We start from the raw sequence: 17372 nt of genomic DNA, 5'->3' as shown, positions 1-17372 counted from the left end.
CTCATATGGCCCAGGTTAGTTTAGTCAGATATTTGAAAAAATATATTTTGTGTACATTTTATTCAAATTTTGTGCTTTATCCATAGGACCTGTTTTGTCCCTATTCTCAAGAATCACTGCTCTGATGACTTCCAGATAATGTGAAGTCACCATGTTCTTCATTTGTTAGTGACTGAAAACGATGATTCCTGTGAATCTTGTATTTATTGCATGTGCATGTTCCTGTTGGATGCTTTCCAAATTAATTTCAAATTTACTCAATGAGACTCTTAGTTCTGGACTTTCTCTTGACATGTTTTGCTAGTGTCTGCTATTTCATTTCCTTCCACATTACTGTCGAGGAACATGGTTTTATCTCTATCCACTGCAGAGCCAACAATATTACCAACAGCTCTAACAAATTATCTGAACGGCAATCCAGTCTCCATGTTGTCTTTGAAGTTGCTTAAGCGGAAGATGTCGCTAGTGCACAAGAAAACGCCTGGCCTTCAAAATAAAAGTAAAATTGTCGCGTATTTTTTTAAAGGTATTTCTGTTTGGGATGTAACTGCACTTAAAAACAGATTTATGTAAAGTATAGACGTCCCCGGACATGTTTCTGCTCACTTATATAATGATTTCTACTGAACTAAATAGAGCCAAATAGGTTAATCGGATACATTTTGCTGGTTGGTGCGTTTATGGACCAGGACTGTAGACATTCTTCGTTTTCGTTCATTTAGGGCCAACTTCTGATTTTTCTATATTTGACGTGCAATCACCAATCGTGAAAAAATTCCGAATTGGGGTCAATTGATATGATAATTGCATCTCGGTTGCGCTGATGGCCAAGTTAATTTTGAGGCACAGTGCTGTTTTTAATTGTGGTTTAGACTTCACTGTGATATGATTAGCTGAGAAATAACATCTGGAGAAGATAGGTTTCTGTTACAATTGCGCAAATTCTCTGGGAAACCCACCACAACAATATCTATCTATCTATCTATCTATCTATCTATCGCAGTTTTTTTATGTCGTGGGGCTTTTATTCTTGGGGATCGAAGCGGATGTCCTGTCGTGCTCTTCCTACCGGGACTTGACAAAGAGCGGCTGTGGGGGTGGAGAGGAGTGGAGTTGGGGGCTGGCTGAGGGACACAGTGGTTGTGTGGAGGCCGCTCACCTTGCGAAACAAACAGGAAGCTGACGCGCACCGCGACGCTCTCCACATGCGAAGCTCCGCGTCCCGGTGGAGAGACACCTTCGAGCCGCCTAGAAGTCCGTCACCCAGGCGCCTTTTTCTTTGAACAACACATTTCTTCACGGAGAGGATACAGCAACGACATTTAACTTTGAGCCACCGGCACATTCTTCCACAAGCTGACCGCAGTGAATGAAGGTAGGACTGAAGTTTCTCTAATTGGCGGGTTTACACTTTGTGCATTTCAGTAGACTTTCTACATTTGTAAACTAATGTAGGGTTCACTTTTCTTTAATCTGGGGGAAATTTAAATTCCATTAAACTTCCATAAATTCCTTTACATAAAGATGGTTTATAACTTGCATGTCCTAATTAGACATTGAAGGAGCTTCTAGGTTTTGTGGTAAATAAACTGCTGATAAACTAATATTTTAACAGAGCTATTGATGCATCCACAATATTTTTAATCCTGTTGTGTTAGGGCTGAGCAGCTTAGTTTAGTGGTTCGATTGATATTAGTTTCAAAGAATGTCAACAACAAACTCATTAGGTTCCTGAGCCCAGTTTGTTCAGCGCTCCCTTCACATGAGAACGGAATGTAGCATTCCGCAGTGATTATACACCAACCAAAGTGGACACAGAGACTAACGGGCTTTATTTCCTCACTTTTTCATAATCCATAGGATGTTTTATTTATATGGAGAGGGATTCACGCACGTTTCATTGCGAGATTGAAACGACAGGAGTTGTAGTTTCAATAACGCTCCTCAGCTGTTATTGAAGACGCTGTGTCCACTTTGTCCACTTATTGTGTTGTGAAATGAACAGACAGCAGTGTCCCAAAAAGAGATGTGAAACCACATGTAGTCAGCTTTTATGCAATAATAATTTCGACCTTTAGGTTTCCTTTTAGCCTCATTTGTCCAGGGTTCAGTACTGTGAAAACTTTATTAGAGTTTAAGGGCTTTAGATTCCGTGAACATGTTCACACATCATAACCACAAACTTACGTGTATTTTTGATTCGCGGTTTTTAATGCAGTTTAAAAATGACATTTAATTCATCACATTGGAAAATTAAAAGTTGCCGTAACTTGTATCGTTCAAATATCTTCAGAGATGTTGTGGACGATGATATTCTGGGCAGGAAGACTCTCCAGTAGCAGTCAGTCTTACAACAAATCTTAAAAAACCTCTGACTGAACACTTGTTACATGACAGTCTTATTACTATGATTGATGGAAGAAATAGCTTGAACTTACTACTTCTCTCTCTGTTCTTTGGTCCTTCTTCTCTGCATACATGAAACCTCCTTTTAAACTTTTCTGGGATTTAGAGTCAGCGTCCGATACCAGATTTGTCAAGAGACAAGTCTCTTCCAAAAAAAAAATAAAAAAAAAATAACAACATTTCTGAAAACAAACAATTCAAAATTTAAGTGTGTTGTGCATCTCTATTGTCCCTCTTTTACTCTGAGACCCCCCAAGTAAAATAGGGCAGCCAATCACATAATTGATAATCTTGTCCACCTGTGTGTAATTTAATTAAAAGATCGAAACATCAGGAGACTGACTTCTGGCTGATGACTATCAGAATTGGCACCAGCAGAGACTCAGCAGACAGAGATGCCAGGCAGGTACTAGTCTTACCTGGAGCACACCAGGCATTTCAGGGATAAAGTTACAGAAAAGTTTAACACAGGGCTTTGTTTCAAAACAATACCAGCCTTATTCGTCCTCAGAGAGCTGATGAATTAAGCAACCTATAATAAAAAGTCTGGCACAAACACTAAACTTCCAAGACATGGCTGCCCAGTAAAAGGACAGGTCTGGACAGTGAGATATCACCCTGAACAGACAGTCTCTTCTGTAAAACATGGTGCTGATGGTGTCATTCTGTGGAGTTGCTTTTATTCAGAAACGGTGAAGCTGGGACTTCGCTGGAAAGGTTGGCACAGTTAAAGATGGGCCAAAGTGCTGTAAGCTGATGTTTTAGCTAAAGGCTGTTAGCTTTATGTATGGCCATAAAGCTAACAGTTCAATAACAAATCTTATATTGTCTGTTAAACTGAAAGTAGTAAAAAATAAATAAACTGAACTTGTCAACCATATCGTGTTCAATTGATGCTACATGGTTATCGGCATTATTGATTAGCTTGAAGCATCTGACTGAGTCTTATCAGGAAGAGGGCTTGATTTATCTTCAGCGCTCCTGCTCCTTCTGTCAGCTGTCACTTTATCACTGAACAATACGTCTCGTATGCCACACGACCACACCCATCATGTTTGACAGACATTACAACTAGTTATAATTATTGTTTGTTTTCCGTTTTTGGTTAGAGAAGCTTTTTCTAGGTTTCTAGAGTTCTCTAGATTCATTTACAACTTGCCAACCTGCTGCATGTGATTGCAAGTTGTTTGGATTTTCAGATCAACCTTAAGCGGAGACAGAAGGAGGAAGTTCAAACCATCTTTTCCATTGATCATTTTGGGCGTCATGGATCATATCCATGTCTCTTAACCATACAAACAGACAGTTATTTAAAGAGGAGCGGAAAAAACAAATGATGTGCAACAGATCATGGCCACCATAGATACTACTGTTAAGATCTCATGACTGTCATACAGCAATAGTCTTCAATCAGAGGGCTCCTCAGACATGTTGCAATACTGACTGCTACTGGAAATTCTTCTTGCGTCAGCATCACTATCCACAACAACTCTTTGAAGCTATTTGCATGGGATAAATATAAATATTACAATCCTCATGAAAAAGAAAATGCTTTGTTGAGAGAAGAAGCAGATTTAGTGACTATGTACTTCAGTTGTTGCCCAGTTTCCTGCAGGAATTTTGTTTCACAGCACACCAGTCTAAACGGACCACAATCTATAGTTGATTCTCCCCATTATGTTGTCAGCCATATTTGTTTTCATCCTAGGTAAATGTGGGTCAAATTAATCTTTTTGCTATAGCATAGTTCTCACACAGAGAATTCTAGAGAAATCCAACTTTATTGTCTATTTATTGAGGAGCAGCACCCACATTGGGAAAATCCCCACAATTTCTGGTGTGTCTGACAGTCCTTCTTGTCACCACACACAGTGAGCAGGGTGGTAAATAGACTACAGCAAATATTCACATTTTCTCTCCAGCAGACACCATCTACATGTCGGCTGGATGGTTTAGAGCAACACTAGAAAAAAACGTCTTTCTGCTCTACCATAAAATATCTATCCAATAACTTTAAGTTAATCTTTCTCCGTTCATGTCCTCTGGGAAGCTTTTTAGCATGCATGAAGGAATGCACTCTTTGAAATAAAAGAAGATTTTAAACAAAATTGTGGCTGCAAAAAGAAAACTGGCTGTTTGTTGAGTCTTTTTTATTAGGATAATTATCCAAAACAAATGATCAAAATGACATTCAGCTGAAGAGAGGAGAGGACCAAGACTCACTGCCAAAAATCTGTTGTAACTTGTACCAACAATTTATTAAAAACACTTGTAGCTTAAGATTGGATTTTTTTTAAGCACAAATTACTCAAATTAAAGACTGGATTTTTTTTCATTCATTTGGTATGAGATGATACTACTATAGTAGAACCATGCTGGCTGCTTTTATTTCTATCAACATGTTTTCTGTTGTTTTTCCAGTGGAAAGTTTACTGATCTCCCACCCACAGGGGAGGCTGTGTCATACAAAATAGCCAATCAGTTGCTGCCAAAATGACAAGTCATGCCTTCCTTTAGTCACAGCTTCTTTAAAACTGTTAGTCTGGATTTCAGATTTGTGAGTCAGCTAAGCAGAAATTATAGTTAGGAAACGTTCTTAGAAATGAAATGTTGACAGATTTTTTTGTTTTTCTTGTTGCTTTTTTTGTTTGCGTCCTTGCATGATTAGCTCAGGATGCTACAGTTGTTTGCAGAACATTTTATTTTGTCGGCCAACATGACCGGGGTTTGCTAGGTCACTCGCTTTATTCGATGATTACTCTGGGCCGTGCTCCGGCCTGTCCTGTGTGAGGAGGGCCCCGCTCTCAGGTCCCCTCCGAGGTAAAGTTGGAGAACTCTGATAAGGCTAACTGACGTCAGTCTGCAGTCATCAGCCAACAATGCAGCTATTTACCCCGAGCCAGATTTAGTCCCAAAGCAGGCCCCTCTGAGAAACTGGGCTCCAATAAAAGCAGAACTCTAACCGAAAGTATTTATATATAAAAAACAAAAAAAAAAGTTGCAGTATTGTGTATTGTGTCAAAAATCAGTTAATCTGCAATTAACATCCATCAATGTTTACTGATGAAGTATAGAGAGCTTGTTTTTGGTTTAACTTTAGCTGCATGTGTTTCAGCTTAAAGGAAAGCATAAATGTGCAGTTTAATACATTGGCTCTATGGTGAAAGTGTTGTCTTTACACTATAAAGTATGAAAAGCTTTAGCTGCATGAATCCGTGAGATTTCCAAATATCTAAAATACTTCCTGACCTTTGGTGACCTCCTTGTTGTGGGAAGGTCATCATCATGACAACAAAGCCTCTCCTGTCATCACTTAATAACATATCATTAGTGGTTAACATGACAAACATCGCCGCTGTTTTCCATTGCAGTTTGTTTGTTTTTTGAAGTTGCGTCAGTGTTTTGTTGACGAATGCATGATTTCCTATTGCATCTCTGGTGACGGATTCGTAGGTCGATTCTAGTCGTTTGCCTTGAATTTCTCACAGTTTAAAATATTTCTCCCAGTTTGTCTTTAAGCAGAGAATCTGAGCATTGTTTTAACATCAACTGTTTTCAACCCTGAATCCTAAAAGAATGATCTTTTTTTGCTTTAGAAGTATTTTTTCATATATGGAATTCATAATCTTTTGCAAATATTGCTACCATTTGAACTTTTTCAAACTTCAATGTATTTCATTAAGATTTTATGTTTACTACTTTACAACACAAAGTAGTTCATAATCGTAAAGTGGAACAAATTTGTGTTCATTGGCTCTTACTCTGATACCCCTCAGAGGTTTGTAATGGGAGTCCCCTTAAAGCTTTTTGGCCAACATGCAAAACATAGTAGCTGTGAAACATATTAGCTGCAGCATCCTGCTGTGGCAGATTTTTCTTTAGCATAAACTGGAAAGCTGGCCACAGACCTGAGATTCTGGCAAAGGTAGAATAATTAGTCAATTAAGAGCCTGTGGTAAGACTTAAATTTACTACAGAAATAAGTGAAACTGGATTAAAATGTCAACCTGTGACTGTGCAATGCTGTTTGAGACATACCTTTTGAAAGACTCGCAACTGTAACGGCAGAGTTGCTTCTACAATTCAAATGTATTCTGCACGTTTTATTTAAACGGTTCTGAAAATGCATGCCTCCTTTTTCTTGTTATAATAATGTATCATTTGCTGTCATCAGAACTTGTACATTTTCTTTCAAAAACATGAGGTTTGTGGTAAAATGCAAGACGTTTCAAGTGGTAATAATGCTTTTGCAAGGTTCAGTTAATGTTTTTTAGACTCTGCCATTTGAATTGCATGCTCTGCATAGCTTCTCAGTATAAAGACAAACACTGGTGAGCTGCTGCTGCTGCCATCTTGGTCTGTCTTCTTTTCTTATGTCCCTGTGTTTCTCTCCACCCTTTTGTTTTCTTAGTAACTCACACTTCCTGCTGTTACACTTTAAAGTAATCCCCTTCTCGTACATTAAGAGACTTGCATAACATCCTTTCAAAGAACACGGTGCAAGGCAGGCGGTAAATGTCTTTGTGTTTCTGTAAGGCTAGCTGTAGGTTTTTCTTGATTTCTTTCATGATTGGATTCATTATGCAAGGCATTTATTTTCACCTACTACAAGTGCAAGTCAAGGACAGAGCATGATTAATGCAGGTGGATGGAAAGTACCCAAGCAAGGAATGCTACCGACCAAGAGGGAAGAGCAGTCCGCTGAAATTGCTGCACAGCAGGCCAAGACCTGCCGAGGAATGCCAGGAAAATAGTAGGAAGTGTAATGTGCAGAGAAGATACAATAAAGCACCACAATACATTAAAGATCTGTTAATGCTGTACCAACCGTCCAGACCCCTCAGATCTTCTGGTTCTAGTCTGCTCTGCATCCCCAGAACCAGAACCAAATGAGGAGAAGCAGCATTCAGTTTCTATGCACCACAGATTTGGAACAAACTTCCAGAAAACTGTAAAACAGCTGAAACACTGGGTGCCTTTAAATCTCAACTTAAAACCCACCTGTTTAGAGTTGCTTATGGCTAAGTTAGGGTTAGAGTGTGGGTTTTGATGTCTGATGTTTTTAATGTTTTTATCTTTAGTTTTTATCTATTTATTAATTTCTTTTTATTTCTCTTTCTCGCTGTTTACGTTTTAATGATGTAAAGCCCCTCGGAAAACGTCCCAGTTAAACGACGTTTAACTAAAGTCCTACAGGGTTTAGAGTCCCAGTTGACGGCGTTTCAACTAAAAACCTAGAGGTTGGAGTCCTTGTCAAAGGGTGTTTTTGACTAAAGTCCCAGAGGGTTAGAGCCCCAGCTAAACGACATTTAACTGAAGTCCTAAAGGGGTGCGGGTTTTAATGTTTTTATCTTTTTTAATTTTTTTCAAAATCTCTTTCTCTTTCTCACTGTTTATTCAATGTCACATGCTGTTTTTATTTTAATTATGTAAAGCACTTTGAAATGCCTTGCTGCTGAAATGTGCTGCACAAATAAAATTTGATTGATTGATTGAAGTGTGCTACTCCACGAGTCCCTTTATAGGAATCTGAACTAGAAGTAATTACTGACGTTTGGGTGGAAAAGTGTTGAGTGTCATCTGAATGGCAAATTATATAAAACGAATTTGCACCCTGTGAACATTCTCCCTCTGTCTGGTGTGTTCTCAAAGGGAATTCGGATTTCAAGCAATAGAAAACCCTTATTGTTGAAATCTATTCAGCCAGTAATTTTAATAGGAAGTACATACTCATCCAGGCTGGGGTGCTTCAGGCTGCTCTGTGTGATGCAGCCTCGTGTTGATGTACAGTATGCCGCGGCTCTGGTGTAAAGGTGTGAAAAACGCTGACTCAATGATCAGCAGATGCACTGCATGACGCTCTGTGGTTCATCTGTCTGAATGCTAGACCAAGAATAGAAATTTGGAAAAGCTGTGATGAGAGTTCAGATTTAGTGGCTGGAAGATGACTAGTGGGAAGCTGAGCAAGGGCTTGTAAACGACAGCAGAACCACAGCAGTGGACAAGGCCCTGAGGAGAGCAAATGTCTGTAAGTTTGCATCAAGATCCTGGTGCAAATTGGTGACAGTATGAACATCAGCTTATGTGTCAGAATTCTTACAGTAAATATTTACAATTTCACATAAGACATCCCAGGAAAAAAAACTATAATACACTAAGTATGCATGTCATCCAGCACATCTCCCATTGCTATTTACAGTGAATGTTCCACAATTTATTATATATTTTATGATTATGTACATCTCTGTGTCTCTGTGCACTTTGCACATATAGAAAGGGGTGATGGCATTTGGAGTGTGAAAAAGTCTAAAGTACTTCATCGTTTTGATTAGTAGATGTTATAAATGTGTGATAAAAACTGATTCCCATACAGGAGCCCCATAGGTTTTACAGGCTCTTGGTTCTGCTGAGGGATTTTATTGGGTTACAAAATCTTAAATCATCTCCAGTCCCTTGAAAAGCTGTTCCATTCCTTTAACATTTTACATTTTATCATGAAATCTCAACATATTTTTTGTGGGTCTTATGTAATAGCCTGTATAAATGTGAAGTGAAACCAAAAAGATGCATTGCCTTTTAATTAGTTTTATTCCCTAGTTAAAAGTTGACATGGTTGTGCACGAATTTGTGCCTTAACTTTTTCAGTAATTACAGTTTGTACCCTGGTGACACATAGTGGTGTCAGCATCATGCTGTGGGGGATCTGTTTCTTCATCAGGAACCGGGAAACTGCTCAGAGATGATTAGAATCAGGATGGAGCCTGTTAGAAGCTCCATCCTGTGTCTCCATTCCAGTGTCTTTAGACACTTTCAGTGTCTAAAGACACTGGAAGTTCATTAAGTCTTATTCAGGAGTTTAAATTACCTAGTCAAAGTAAAGACCAAAATCTTACTGAGAAGCTATGATAATTATTAAAAATGGTGTTCACAGACTCCAACTTCAATCAGCTTGACAGCACTGGTTGAGACATTATTCCAGAACACCTGCAACTTTAAATACATAGACAGAAGTCTCTACAAAGTCTCTACTCTCAATGGGAACGAATGCAGATGAAAAATTTAAGGGTTAGAATTGCTTTTCAAGGCGGTGTGTGTTTTGATAAATCTTTTCTTAGTATTCCTCATGGAAGATCATCTTCTCCTAGAAAGTCATCAGGCTCTGTGACAGTTCCTGAAAAAACATTTCCTCACACAATTAGTGCCACCCAAAAGCTCTCCTGATGTTGACAAAACTGCTGATGCACATAGCTGAGTTTTGGAATATTTCACCTTGGACTCAAGTGGAAAACAAAGACGTGCTCTGCTGAAATGAGTGGTCTCATTATATCCAGTCTTTTGCCCATAAATCTTCTGTTTTATGCTTTCTAAGAACGAATTAAAAGGGTAGGACAGATTAAATAGAATAAGAATAAAACAGTTGGTGGTTATTGCTAAAAGTTTATTGTTCCCACAGCAGACAACTCGATCCCACCCTCTTTTCTTCCCCTTTTCTTCTTCTCTTTTTTTTTTATCTAAAACATTAACCGTTTATCTGAAAAGGAATGGCTTTTAATGTTGTAGAGGATGTCTCAGTTTGGTAGCTTATACTTAAAACAAATTTGATGTAAAAATCATTCAAATTAATCCAGGATTTAATCAGACTTCTGCGAATACTTAAACATTCCAGTTTCTACAGGTTTTCTCTGATTAGCATGTATGTAAATGTAGTGGAAAGTAAATAATTCTTAATTCTCAATTGTTTAGAAACAAAATGCATAATTAAAATGCAATAAGATGCATTGCTACACAGTAGAGTTCATGATAGAGTTGGTGGCATTTAAAAAATCCCAGTGGTTGCAAAACAACCACATGTTAACACATCCGTCACTCTGTGTGACAGTTGAGATTAGATATTTGTACTGATGTATTGTTTGGTTCAGTGTCATCTCCACTTTGTTCTCTTATCTTCAAAGGACTTTCATCCCAGAAGTGTTCTGGTTTATTCCAATGCAAGTTGTCCAGCATAAGCTAATTCCCCCGGTTTAAGTTGGTGGGAGATTGGAAATTGTCTGGAGGTTTTAGATTTGAGAATATTCTCCTTCAATGATGGCATTTTGATGGTTTGACAATGAATAAACTGGCAAATCTGCTCCCTTTACAGAAGAAGGACCTTTAACTGCAAAAAACAAAATGCATTTGATCTGAAGTACTTTGGAACTATTTACCCTTCTGACTTCTATGGAAGGTTTCCATATAAATGCATGCATGCATTCACATGGAAATATGCATGCAGTGGTGAACTATTCAGTCTCTACTTATTTGTGTCTTATCTAATGTAAGATAACAAAACAGATTGGGGTTGTTGCCTTTTTTTGAAATGCATTGAGCTAACTAAGTATGTCGTCAGTTTCCTGCTGTTCTGATGTCGTATCAACGAACAGTTTTTCTGCCTGTTCCTCATTTCTTTTTTCTTTTGTGTATAGTAAAGTGAATGACCCCTGACTGGTCTTGTAATGTATTGGGGAGGTTATGTGCGGTAGTGCTGGTGTACCTGGTCTGTCTGATCACCTGTAGCACATCCCGGGACCTTTGATCAGTCATGCAGCTGAAAGGTGACTGATTTACAGCAGGGTAGAAAAACCTTGGAGTTCACACACAGCCATGCTTGCACACCACCCACTGAAAGCCAACTTTACAATAGCAGCTATTAATAGAGGCTGAAGCTAGTAGCTAAATAAAGAGAAAGGAAGGAAGAAGTAGGTAAAGACTTGGATTTTCACACATCTAGAGCTGTCGTGTGAAAACTTCAGATTTTCCAACAGTAAAACTCATTTGTGTGTGACTTACTCGTGGTTTTCAGTGATGGAGGGTTATAAACACCACACTGGGCTAATGAGCGGGTGTGCATTGTTTTTAGAACCGGACAGACAGTCGTCTTTTGTTTGTGGCGAGCCAGCGGTGATGCACAGTGAAAATGCAATGGCCAAGTTTGGTTTGGAGATGTAAGAAATGTGTGTATGAGCACGTTGACTTTTGCAAGTTCAAACTCATCAGGCTAACTGTACATCTTATCTCGCATCTCATCCTATTTCAAGACGAGGAAACATGTTTAGGTTGATCCTGTACAAGTAGATCTTGATTAACTTCTATGTCCATAAACCATGTTGTAGTTAATCTTTTTTTTTCTCAGAATAAATATGCTTTGTTTTTTTATTTTATTTTATTGTATTTTGAACAGTTTATTGACAAATGTACTGTGTTTCTGAGTTGTCTCTGAGGTTCTCTTTGCAAGTTAAATGAAGGTGACAATGGTGTAGTTTCATGCAGGGAGATGCCCTAAGCCACATTATTATGCAAGCCTCAGGGCTTGAATAACAAAATCATCACTCCATGGCCTTTTATAGTTCAAAATTTGCTAACTAGAACATCGGTTACCCACATGATCTATGCCATAAAAAGCAAGGCACATTCTCTGATAAGAGCCTCGAAGGTAAGGAGCAGTCTGAGTCTTGGGCAGCGATGAACCTTCAGTCATTTTAGGATTGTGCATTCTTTACATTCTTGAAGCAGAGGATGGGTGGAGGAAGGGAAGGGTGTTAGTCCTAAGTGTGAGGTTACATGGTGGAAGAGAAAAGACCATAGAAAAATAAGACTCTCACTTTGGTATGTGCTACTAATGATGGTGACAGACATTTGAATGAAGGCATCAAAATGTTATGAGGCATTACTCTTGGCATCCATGTCGATGATCAGTGCTCTATTACTTGTTGTTTTCCTACTACTGTTACCTAATTTTTACGTTTTCTTGTCGATTTAAATGCTATTTGAAACAAACATCAGGTACATAATCTCATCTATACTAAGTGAAGAGATTTGCCAAAGTACATGTATGTAAGTTGAGATATCAAATCTTGGTCATTCTCACTGCCATTAATGCTCACAGTTGATGTAGTTTCACGATCAAGATGCTTAATATTGAAATTAGTTGATTGGAAGACATTTTGTCATTATTATAGTAATGGTAATAAACGACACACCAGAAGGCAATAGAATCCCCAAACTTGACACACATAAGCAGGTGTGACGATGCTATAATGGCATTAGGGCATTTAACTATAAGCATGCAATAATTTTCTCAACTCTGTACTGAAACAAAAGCTAACAGTATGTCAAAAAAATATGTGCCTTTGAGTATCAGTTCCAGCTTGTCATGTTCTTCACAAGTTGACTGATTGTCCGCTGAAGCATGACATTCCTCTCGTCTTGAAGGACGGCCCTCAGGTCAAAATCCCTAACGTTTTATGAGTGCTGTATCTATTGACATTACTGCAGTCAAACCTTTTTATAGTTGCTGGGCTGTGTTTTGCATTTTTCCACTGGTATTTTGGCAATTTATCTTTGAGTTCCAACTCTTTTGCATTGGAAAGCTTCTTTGCCATCACCCAAATCTTTAGCTGTCTGCACATATTCTGGCTAAGCTGCTGCAAAACATTATTACATTCATTAAGAAGAAAGTTGTAGGTCAAATTATAACATTACCTTAACCCTAAACATGCCAAAACATGTTTGGTCCAACTGCAGAAAACAACTTTGATGTAAGACGTTGTCTGAAGGAGTCTCTTGGAGATTTTAGTTATGGGTAAATGTAGTTTCTGCAGCCTAGTCATCATTAGTCCATGATAAACATTCAACTACAAATCCCATTTTCTATCTAATTTTGTGTGCTTTCAGAGCGCCTGGGATTGTGGAACCAAACCCCAAATTGCTGTTTGAACAGGTCTGTCTAAAACTAAAAAACATTGACGTTGGTGTGAAGTTTTTTCTTGCACACTTTAGCTGAGCTAAGTTTGGGTTTAGCCTCCAGCAACAGACGTCATCTCTGAGCGGCTGCGTAGTGAATCCCCCGTCTGTCCTCGCACCAGAATGTTCCCCGAAAATCTCTGTGACTCTTTCACTCACTCGTTCTAAGTAGATCATGTGGTCCTTTTTGTTGAATAAAGACAGGGAGAGTTAAACATTGACCATCTCTGGCCGGAGGTTTTATCCTTGTTAAAACAACACACTTCCTGGAACTGCTCACCCTATGTGCTGCTCCGTAGCTGTGTGTGAAGCAAACATAAATTCCTTCCCTTGATATTTTCTTGGTAAAACCTGCCTTTTTCTGTGAAGTCTTCCTTTTCTCTCTTCACAGCATACCCTCACACTTGTACATGAAACCTCTTTTACCACCAGACTCTTTCCAGTTATTCTCGTGAGCCTCTCTGTGTCACACCCTGATAAACAAAGATAGAGCATCCTAACCACTGGGGGAAAACAGGAAGTTTACTGGCCTCAATCAGTCTGTGTGTTGCATGTCATCAGCTTGTATTTTTTTTTGCCCATGGCATATTTGTTTTCCGTATCTCTTGGGTCAAATCTTGATTTTGGTAGCACTGGCTCTTTGAACTGCCAGCAGAAATTCCTGCTGAGGCTTATGGACTGCCCTGGGCATTGTTTCATAAAGTACCTTCTGTAGGTCATGTCCTGTGTCGTCATGCGTAAAGTTTACACTCATACTACCTTTTCCATTTAGTCTTTTGGAAATGAGATGTGAATATTAACTGACACAAACCTTTAATTTGAGTTTTCCAAGTTATTAATTGTCATATCCTGCAGAACTCTGGTTAAACTTTCACCATGCTCTTGTTGTTAAGGACTTTGTTGTTCTTGCATTAACCAAAGTCAGCATTCTAGTGCACATAAGCCTCATTGTGTCTTAAGAAATGCACCAATCAGAGATCTGGACTCATTTCTGATCTCAACATTGAAAATGGAAGTATTTTAACAAAATATTTATTGCAAAATTAAACCACAATTTGTGTCTGTCCATCGCTTTTATAATAAAATCTTTTAGGTTACTGGGCAGATGTACCCAACTAAATATGATCTAATTGGATAACGGCACAGATTTCTTCCACGTCTCAAAATCTAGACTTCAACCATATTTGCATTCAAAATTGACAGAGGCAAAAAGATGACTCGCGTTACATTTTGCGTGTTTGCGTCTTATTTTTGTAGTTAGCGTAGTTAGTATTACCAACACTAATGGTAACTGTGTTATTTGCTTTTTCAATTGAAGGAAAAAATGCCTTTAATTAAAGAAAACAGGAAAGTAAAGTAATGTTACTTACATCAACAGACTGTAAGAAATCCAGACGCTTCGGGTAAAATTTATTTTAGTTTCCAAATGCAACAGGAAAAACAAACAATAATATCCTCTCCTAAGGATCAGTAAAATTTTGATCACAGGCTGATTGACCATCTACGAAGATGGGAATTGATGTTGTGTTGATGCTTTCACGGGAAGAGGGTGTAAGAGGCAGAAATATGAAATCTAAATGTGAACAAACCACAGGGCCAGTTGAGGGAAGGCTCAGAACAACAAGCATGGTCTATATTTGTATTCCCTCTGTAAACGGGTCCTGGGTCTTGCATGAAGTCCACAGGCACCCAAGGAAGTCAGACCATTTAGTTTTTCAATTCTGTTCCATTGCAAAATTTAAAATCCTTCTCAGTTTTTCATAAAGTACCTTTTTAAATGTTAAATCCTAGTTCCTCTCAAAAAAAAAAGTGCTCCTCACAGGTGTCAGAATTGAGCACAGGGTTCGAGTCAGACTTTCATTTTGACTTCTAAAATAATTCAAATCTTTTAGTTATGACTCACACTTCCACCTCCATCTGTTTTATAAAGTTCTGTTTTCGGTGCTTCCAATGACTCAGATAACTTCAGTTAAAGTGTGAATCAGAATTACAAGGCTAAAAGTATTGAAAATGTTTCTCAAACAAATCTAATGTTGAAAGTCTCAAAATATTGCAACAGATTTTCACACATAGTTTAAAAGAAGTTTCTGGCTTGTGACCCAGCTGTTTAAATAATAAAACGCATGTATACAGAGCTAATAATACATCTTCCAATCTCTGAAGGTGTCTCCACTATGATCCAGATAGCAAAAGCAAAAGATGATTAGGTGTCTGTAAGGAGTCAGGGGGGAGTTATTCTGTTGCCTTATCACTTCTGTTGGGGCAGCTGGGACCACAGAACTAATCAGGTATGCATTATTTGTGCTCAGCTCGTACTTTCCCACATGTCCTGCTCTGTTTGTGTCCCTTCGGTTTGTTTCCCCCTCCTCTTTCTCTAACATTCCTTGTGTTTTGCCTCCTCATCCATCAGATGCAGTGTCCCAGAATCTGTCCAGACGGCCCCGGAGAGGAGCGGAGGCGCAGGAAATAAGTGACTCTAGGAAACGGCAGGTAAAACGTGTGTCTGTGTGCGAGCAGGCTGGTTCTTGTAGTTATCTTGACCTATTTTGCATACAATGCTGCAGGGGAGGGTGTGTGTGAGCCTGTGTGGTACAGTGTAAAAGTTGAAAAAGTAGAACTGCATGCTGGCTTAGCTGGAATCTGGGAGAGTAGGCGTTGGCCTGACAGATAGGGAATGTGTGGAAGTTTCTCAGCACATTATAGTTTTGGGTTAGTTTTGCAGGATTACAACCAATGCTGATGCATCCTCATTACGATAAAACTTAGCAAAGTTGATGACGTTGGATTCATGGATGTATTATAGTGTTGAGCAATATTGGAAAATCTTCCAGTGGTGATATTGGTGAATATTACTATGATGGCATTAGCTGCAATAAATGCAGCACTTACCTTTATCATCTTATGCACCATCTTCTGTGTCAGGTGTGGATATTTAAAGCTCCAAGGCAATGTCCAGTTACCTAATATTACACTGGGATGCAAAATACCCGACATTTGAATATGATTAGTCAGCGGTTATTGCTCCCCACACAGTCCTTATGTCAATATTACAAAGGACTACATGACATATTGTTTAGTTCTAGTGGGTTTACATGTTTGTGCAAAGAGGAGATTGAGGAAGGGCCTGAGCATACAGCCCTGTGGTGCTCCATTATTAAATGTAATGGAGGTAAATGTAACTGAGTGACATTTATTAGTCGCAATGTAAGAATAGCTGAAGTTGTGTTTCAGTGTGTAAGAATAGCTGAAGTTGTGTTTCAGTGTGTTTAACCTTACCAAATTCATCAAAATGAAAAATATTTCTGCTGAAAGAAGGCATACAAACAGAAACTCAGCTTAGCTTTGCAGATGCATATTCTACATTTATGCTCTTCTGCTTTCACAATAAAAAGTTGGTTAAGTTTCAGACTTACTATACAGGTGCTGGTCATAAAATTAGAATATTGTGATAAAGTTCATTATTTTCCATAATGTCATGATAAAAATTAAATTGTCATATATTTTAGATTCATTGCACACCAACTGAAATATTTCAGGTCTTTTATTGTTTTAATTTTGATGATTTTGGCAAACAGCTCATGAAAACCCAAAATCCCTGTCTCAAAAAATTAGAATATTATGAAAAGGTTCTCTGAACGAGCAATAAAAATAATCATCTGAATCAACAAAGTAACTCTAAACACCTGAAAAAGATTCCTGAGGCCTTTAAAAACTCCCAGCCTGGTTCATTACTCAAAACCGCAATCATGGGTCAGATTGCTGACCTGACTGCTGTCCAGAAGGCCATCACTGACATCCTCAAGCAAGAGGGTGAGAAACAGAAAGAAATTTCTGAATGAATCGGCTGTTTGCAGAGTGTTATATCAAGGCACCTCAGTGGGAAGTCAGTAGGAAGGAAAAAGTGTGGCAGAAAACGCTACACAACGAGAAGAGGTGACCGGACCCTGAGGAAGATTGTGGAGAAGGGCCGATTCCAGACCAAATTAAATTTTCATCTCCATAAAACTTTTCAGCAGATGGAAGCATGAAGTGCTCCAAAATCTTGTGATAGCTGCTGCATTGATCCTGCCCTTGATAAAACCCAGTGGACCAACACCAGCAGCTGACATGGCACCCAGACCATCACTGACTGTGGGTACTTGACACTGGACTTCTGGCATTTTGGCATTTCCTTCTCCCCAGTCTTC

The 17372-nt window shown here is 38.7% G+C and overlaps 1 protein-coding gene across 1 annotated transcript in view; it reads left to right on the top strand.

The window, feature by feature from the left end:
* The first annotated feature begins 1078 nt into the window (after positions 1-1078).
* Positions 1079-17372, top strand: part of pik3cb (phosphatidylinositol-4,5-bisphosphate 3-kinase, catalytic subunit beta) — a 56341-nt gene continuing 40047 nt past the window's right edge. Inside the window, exons 1-2 of the mRNA XM_088011698.1 lie at positions 1079-1375; positions 15596-15675. The gene's annotated coding sequence lies outside the window, so the exon portion shown is untranslated. The remainder of the gene's footprint in view (positions 1376-15595; positions 15676-17372) is intronic.

Source organism: Poecilia mexicana, unplaced genomic scaffold (genome assembly GCF_051168715.1).
Source record: "Poecilia mexicana isolate PSO_F unplaced genomic scaffold, ASM5116871v1 scaffold_13, whole genome shotgun sequence".
Classification (NCBI taxonomy): domain Eukaryota; kingdom Metazoa; phylum Chordata; class Actinopteri; order Cyprinodontiformes; family Poeciliidae; genus Poecilia; species Poecilia mexicana.
Note: the sequence above shows the minus strand (reverse complement) of the source record. Positions and strands in the feature narration are given on the sequence as shown.